The sequence below is a fragment of the Phocoena sinus genome, chromosome X (assembly GCF_008692025.1).
Source record: "Phocoena sinus isolate mPhoSin1 chromosome X, mPhoSin1.pri, whole genome shotgun sequence".
Classification (NCBI taxonomy): domain Eukaryota; kingdom Metazoa; phylum Chordata; class Mammalia; order Artiodactyla; family Phocoenidae; genus Phocoena; species Phocoena sinus.
Genome location: NC_045784.1, coordinates 9,208,642 through 9,216,593, shown reverse-complemented (window position 1 = coordinate 9,216,593; position 7,952 = coordinate 9,208,642). Strand labels below are relative to the sequence as shown.

Below are 7,952 nucleotides of genomic sequence, written 5' to 3'. Positions count from 1 at the left end.
AAGCCCTTAACTGGAAACAGCAGCAAGTCACTAAGTTAGACCCACACTCAAGGGGAGGGAATCACACAGTGAGGGAATCACAATTCCCTCCTCCACACAGGAGGCAGAGCTCACCGGGGGCCATGTCAGAAGCTGCCCACCACACCACTCTTTGCCATCCCATTTTTAAATGTTTGCACTCTGGGGAGAGATAACATATGAAGCTCCTCATAACTTAGTGTAAATACATTTGTCAGGTCTCTTTGGAATCAAGAGGAAGCTAGGTGACGGCTGATTCCCAGAAGGCAGAGGAAACTGTAAAAATGGTCAGTGTCTCGGAAAGGGGAGATGGACAATGAAGAAGCTGATCCTAGCCTTCCACGGATGCAGGAGTTAAGAGGATGGGACTGACATCATCGGAGCCGGAGAAAATACTCTGGTCAAGTAAATTAAGTGAGTCAGCAAATTGGCACTGCAACTAAAACAAAGGAAGTTTGATACTGAGCTGGATAAAAAGGAATATAACACATAAGGGCCCTGGAGTTGATGCTTACCATGTACCCCACAGTGGTGAGATCTTTGGGAGACTATAAAATCTAATATGCAGAAAATAAGGGAAGGTTGGGGATAAAATGGAAGACGACAACAATAAGACATGTTCACCTTTCCTGAAGAAAAGGGCTTTGAAACACTGAAATACACTGCTAAATTTGTGATTATAATGAGCTAGCAGGGAATTCCCTGGCAGTCCAGTGGTTAGGGCTCCACGCTTCCATTGCAGGGGGCATGGCTTCAATCCCTGGTCAGGGAACTAGGATCCTGCATGCCGTGTGGCATGGCCAAAAATAAATAAATAAATAAATATATAAATAAAAAAAATTTAAAGATTCCTTGAGCATAGGGAACTATACTCAGTATCTTGTGATGGCACGTAATGGGAAAGAATCTGAAAAAGAATATATGTATATATATATAAAACTGAATCACTGCTGTACGCTTGAAACTAACACAACATTGAGTTAACTATACTTCAATAAAAAAATTTAAAAAAAAGAACTGGCAAGTTATTTTTTTGTTCTATTAAGAGATAATTTCCTTAGAATCCTACAGACTGTTTAATGACTCCCTCTCAACCAGGAAACCACTGTTTCCATGGGATTCCAGATCTGAAATTAGATCTGTCCACAAATTGAAGTTTTATGGAGGACCTCTAGGACTCACATGCTACCTACTTATGTTACAAAAACACCTGCTCTCATATACATCAGGTCAGTCTCATCACTCACTAGCTCTTGAACATTCCACGATTATTTCCACGTCCTTGTCTTTGCTCATATAGTCTCCCCAACTTCCTTTCTGATGCTTCATCATATCTTTATTTTTTTCTCTCACTCTCCTGTCCTCTTCTCCCCCATAGCAGACTACCACATCAATAAATAAACTCCACTATTCCCCACCTCAAAAAAATAACTTGTGGGACTTCCCTGGTAGTCCAGTGGTTAAGGCTCCACGCTTCCACTGCAGGGGGCACAGGTTCGATCCCTTGTTGGGGAACTAAGATCCCGCATGCTGCATGGCGTGGCAAAATAAATAAATAGTAAACATTAATGGTATACAGTTCTTCTGCCAAGAAATAACATTTCCCACTGTGGTAGAACATGAACTCGGCATTGATTTTTTAGCAGTAGCCTTAACGTAGGTGCCAGGGGTTTGTCTAATGCATCCATGTACTCTTGTCTGACCTTCCTGGAAAGGAAATTCTTTGGGGGATGCTACATACAGCCTCACATAGTTGGTTTCCATACCTATAAAGAGCTAAGACAGAAAAGAATAATAAGTGAAGGAGCAAAGAAAAGGTGATAAGCAAATTGAATGAGACAAGGGAGGAGGGACCAACACATTTTCATGATAAAAAACAAAACAAAATCAAGAGACTTAGAAAAGAAGGGAACTTCCCCAAAAAAAGGATACAAATGAACTTATTTACAAAACAGAAGTAGAGTCACGGATATAGAAAACAAACTTATGGCTACCAGGGGATAAGGGTGGGGAGGGATAAATTGGGAGATTGGGACTGACATATACACACTACGATATATGAAATAGATAACTAATAAGAACCTGCTGTATAGCACAAGGAAGTTTACTCAATACTCTGAATGGCCTATGTAGGAAAAGAATTTTTTTAAAAAGTGGATATATGTATATGTATAACTGATTCACTTTGCTGTATACCTGAAACAAACACAACATTGTAAATCAACTATACTCCAATAAAAATAAAAAAAAAAAGAAGGGAACTTCCTTAACCTGATAAAGGGCACCAGCAAATAACCTACAGATAACATCATACTTAATGGCGAAAGACTGAAAACCTTCCCCTTAAGATCAGAAACTAGACATGAATGTCTGTTCTAACCATTTTCTTTACTTTTATTTTTATTTTCTTAATATCTTTATTGGAGCATAATTGCTTTACAATGTTGTGTTAGTTTCTGTTGTACAACAAAGTTAATCAGCTATAAGTATACAAGTATACATATATCCCCCATATCCCCTCCCTCTTGAGCCTCCGTCCCACCCCCCCCATCCCACCCCTCTAGGTCGTCACAAAGTATCGAGCTGATCTCCCTGTGCTATGCTGCAGTTTCCCACTAGCCATCCATTTTACATTTGGTAGTGTATATACGTCAATGCTACTCTCTCACTTCGTCCCAGCTTCCCCTTCCCCACTGTGTCCTCAAGTCCGTTCTCTACGTCTGCGTCTTTATTCCTGTCCTGCCACTAGGTTCATCAGTACCATTTTTTTAGATTCCATATATGTGCATTAGCATACGGTATTTGTTTTTCTTTTTCTGACTTACTTCACTCTGTATGACAGCCTCTAGGTCCATCCACCTCACTATAAATAACTCAATTTCGTTCCTTTTTATGGCTGAGTAATATTCCATTGTATATACATGGCACATCTTCTTTATCCATTCATCTGTTGATGGACACTTAGGTTGCTTCCATGTCCTGGCTATTGTAAACAGTGCTGCAATGAACATTGTGGAACATGTATCTTTTTGGATTATGGTTTTCTCAGGGTATATACCCAGTAGTGCACTTGCTGGGTCATATGGTAGTTCTATTTTTAGTTTTTTAAGGAACCTGCATACTGTTCTCCATAGTGGCTGTATCAATTTACATTCCCACCAACAGTGCAGGAGGGCTCCCTTTTCTCCACACCCTCTCCAGCCTTAAATGTTTGTAGATTTTTGGATGATGGCCATTCTGACCGTATGAGGTGATACCTCACTGTGATTTTGATTTGCATTTCTCTAATGATTAGTGATTGCTCTAACCATTTTCTATTCAACACTGTATTGGAGATTCACGTCAGAGCAATTAGGCAGGAAAATGAAATAAAAGGCATCCAGAATGGAAGGGAAAAAGCAAAACTATCTCTATTCGCAAATGACATGATTTTGTACATGGAAGCAAAAAAGGAAAATAACGGAAATTGCCTGAAGGCACAGAGATGGTATCACTGAAATAACAACAATGTCATGTGTTTATGTAGTATTTTACAGCTTCCAAAGAGCTGTGCATCATTTTATCTTATCACCACCTGTAAGTACTATTATTACCCCATATCACAAGTGACAAAACTAATACTTAGAAAGGGATGTATTTGTTAATGGAGCCAGTTGCTAAATATCATAACTGTCACCCAAATCTCCAGCCCCAGGACTCTAAATCAATGTATAATGGTTGCTGGTTTCTTATCTCTTAAGAGCAGCATGGTCCAACAGAACTTTCTGCAATGGTGGAAATGTTCTACATCTGCACTGTGCAGTACAGTGGCCACTAGACACAGGTGGGTACTGCACACTCGAAATGGGGCTAGTATGACTGAATTTTTAATTTTATTGAAATTTAAATAACCACATGAGGCTACCATGTTGGACAGTGTAGCTCTAGAGAATTACTCCCTGTTCTGAATCAGACACTCCTCCTCATGGTTCTGTCCTCATAGTGGCCAACCTATGTGCAATTCTTTGTTGACTGATGAAGAATGTGTATGGAACCACGAAGACAGACAAACCATTCTTGGGAATAATTACAAGTTGCAGTATATCCTTAGAAATACCTAAAATGACTCTGCAACATAGAAACATGTAGGAGTATTCTGACTAACCAAAATTAGAAGAAATCCTTTCCCAACAACTACAGCTTAGTATTCATCAAGGGGGTGGGGTGAGGTCAGAAATAATACAGCTTATGCTTAAATGATTATATATGTTTTTCCATTCTTACATCCACTCTAGTGAATTCTTCTCACTCTACGACTACAAATTTGCCAAACAAATTGCTCATTCTTCTTTAAATACTTCCTTCATGTTTCCACTTTATACCTTTTCTTATGCTATCTTTTCTGCTGGGAATGTCTTCCTCCAGCTTACAAATCCAAATATGACCACATCCTTCAAGGCCTCACTCAAATTTATAATCTCCTGGAAGACTTTCTTATCTCACCTAGATGATGCCCTTCACTCTTCATCCATTTCGTTTGTAACACCTAGTGCTCTGCCCGCATATTATAGTGTTACGTGCACATATTCTCTCTGATTAGACCCAGTGTCAGTAAACCACAGCTCGTGGACAAAATCTGGCCCACTGCATGTTTTTGTAAATAAAGTTTTATTGTAACAGAGCCATGTTCACTATTTTACATATTGTCTATGGCTGCTTTTGCCCTATAATGGCAGAGTTGAGTAATTGCAATAGAGACAATCTGGCCCCCAAACCCTTATGTGTTTCCCACTTGGCTCCTCATAGCAAGTTTGTTGATCCTGTGTTACTATAAGCTTTTGGAATGAACTATAGAAACCATATCTGATTTATTTTTTTTAATCTTCATAAGACCTAGATTATTGCCCTATATATAGCAGTAACATCATAAATATTTTAAATGAATTTTCTGTTTATAAGAAATTAATAGTGTCTGCTTATGTATACCAATTTTCTATTTGCAAACATTGTCCCACCAATTTCTCATTTACTCATCAAGATAACTTTCTGACACAGAGAAATAGGTCTCATTATCTACATTTTACACCATGAGAAACTGAGGCATAAACAGACTTTGACTATGGTCACAGCTAGTAAAGAGAGCTGCAAAACTGGGTCATAAACCCAGATCTTCTGACGTCTGGCTCTGATCTACCTTATTCTGCTTCTCTGTGCTTACCCGCTTTCCCCTAAATTGAACTAAGATGCTGATGGAACCCAAAATAAAAGCATATGTATATATCTACTTAGCAAATTAATAATCATGGCCCAGGTAACCCATGTTTATTTTTAACAGAATTGCAACTATCTTTATGAGAGCTAGTCATTTTAAAATATTTTTATGCTTCTAAATTTTAAAATTTATTTCAAATTAAATTTAGGGAATTTCCTGGTGGTCCAGTGGTTAGGATTCTGTGCTCTCACTGCCAAGGTCCCAGGTTCAACCCCTGGTCGGGGAACTAAGATCCCACAGGCCACAGGGCATGGCACCCCCCCAAAAATCAATAAATAATAATAAAGTTAAAGTTAAAAACTTAATTAAGATATAAAAAGCTTTACAGAAAATAATTTATCCCAATAAATGGAGGGAAATATTTTTTTCAACACTTCAAAAGACAGAGAAAATGTACATATCCCACGGTGGTCACACTGCTTTTCCCTGCTCTGTCTGTCCTCCTCAGAAAGGCGGTTTCTCTTTTTCCTTCAGTATCTTAAAGCTATTGACTTCAAATTAGTAGTTATCAGATTAAGAATCATATGCCCCACCGGTACGTTCAGTCTGCCCAGGCCAAGTTTATCTAATTCAAACTCATTACCTGTTCAGCAACACCTCTTTACTATTCAGTATTGATTGTTTACACAGCCAATATGAAACACTGGAAAAAAGCAGAGTGACGAGGATACAGGACATTTGTTTTGTCTTCCTGTAAAAACCCTCTGACTGGGCTTCCCTGGTGGCACAGTGGTTGAGGGTCCGCCTGCCGGTGCAGGGGACACGGGTTCGTGCCCTGGTCCGGGGGGATCCCACATGCCGCGGAGCGGCTGGGCCCCTGAGCCGTGGCCGCTGAGCCTGCGCGTGCGGAGCCTGTGCTCCGCGGCGGGAGAGGCCGCAACAGTGAGAGGCCCGCGTATGGCAAAAAAAAAAAAAAAAAAAAAAACCCTCTGACTTTATTCTGAATATATTAAACACTAGACTCATGAATTTTTAAACAGCATTTGTAATGTCTTTGCACTTATATTAGGTAACCACATTGTTTTTGATACACAAATAGGATTCTTTAGAGAAATACCCTTTTCTCCAAAATGGGTCATATTCTTTTTATTTTTTTTAACATCTTTATTGGAGTATAATTGCTTTACAATGGTGTGTTAGTTTCTGCTGTATAACAAAGTGAATCATTTATACATATACATACAAAAATATGGAACGCTTCACGAATTCACGCGTCATCCTTGCAGAGGGGCCATGCTAATCTTCTCTGTACTGTTCCAATTTTAGTATATGTGCTGCTGAAGCAAGCACGGGTCATATTCTTTACAGTTAGAGAGAGCCTACTTATTTCTGCCCACTGAGAAAAGATGGATTCCTTTCTGAGCCTCTTTGAGGTGTTAGAGTCAGCTTAAATTATGCATGCAGTTTAATGCAAATGAAAGGTTTCAATATAAGCAGGTGGTTCTCTGGAGGCTATCCTATTGGCAAAATATTTATCATCAAGTATGTATTCAGCTCTTTGTGGGCAACCAATAAATGTCTGTAGACTAAAAAAAGAAAAAAAAATCTATACCTACTTTTTTTAAAAAAGCAAAAATTAATATTTTTTAAAGCCACTGTTGATAAGGGTCATTAGAATGTCTATAAACTCAGGAATACATGTCTAATGCAGATGTGACCTAGTTTCCTAGTTCATCATCATAAAGGCCACTGGGCTTAATTCTTATTACACAGAGCTACTCCATTATCTTTTTTTCATTTGCTTTTGTAACCTATCTTTGTGTATTCGTTTATTTTTACTCTACCTTCTGAGAATGACTTCAAGCAGCCTACAAAGGCACCTATGATATATCTGAGATTAAAATGTGTTTAAAATAAAAAAGATGAAGCATCTCTCAGCCTGTGCGACATGATGCACGACATGAGCCAAAGACTAAAGACGTATTGTGAAGTCAAACTGGGCTCACCAAAGCTTCTGTGCCTAGAGTTCTGATGTCAGCGGTGACAGATAATGGAGCCAGACGCCCTGCGATTGAATCCTGGTTCTCAACTTGGTTACTCACTGCCATGCCATGTGACCTTCGCCAAGTGCCCTCTCCCCTTGATGCCTCAGTTTCCTCAGGCCTAAGTAAGAGATACTAATAATACCCACCTTAATTCAAACAGCATGTTGGAACAGTACCTGGCACAAAGAAAGGCCTACCACGCCATCAAGGAGTACTAGTACTAATCATAGTAATGTTTCAGCTTCAGCCTGGCAAGTAGTGACTCAGAAGTAGTCTCCCTTAGTCAAGGTAAACCACCTAAGTGTGGTTTTTTTGATGCCCTCTCCATTTTCTGTTTCCTTCTCAGTATATTTCTCCTTCCTCTTTCAATGGTAAGTATCCTCACCATCCTACCACTCTTCAGGGGGAGGGTCCCATCCTGTGGCCACTGACAGGCCAAGCTTTACTCTTAGCTGACTGTCACCAATACCTACTCAGAATTTAACAGTATCATAGATTTTAGGTACACCCTTAAGGGCATATTTATGTCACCTAAGTGAGGATATAGAAGACTGAGCAGCTTTTAACCTTGAAAAAAGCTTTCTGTTGGCATGATGACTAAAAGCGGGTTGGAAGTCTCCAGCTCCTTCTGGCTCTTAACCCAAACATATTACTTGGTTAATCAGTGGGCTCTGAAGGAGAGAAGGCAAAGTTGCATG

The 7,952-nt window shown here is 39.4% G+C and overlaps 1 non-coding gene across 1 annotated transcript; it reads right to left on the bottom strand.

Annotated features, from left to right (window-relative positions):
* Positions 1 to 6,452: 6,452 nt before the first annotated feature.
* LOC116748222 lies at positions 6,453 to 6,559 on the bottom strand. Its single transcript, XR_004348233.1, has one exon. It is a non-coding gene; the product is annotated as a U6 spliceosomal RNA (small nuclear RNA).
* Between the last annotated feature and the right edge of the window lie 1,393 nt (positions 6,560 to 7,952).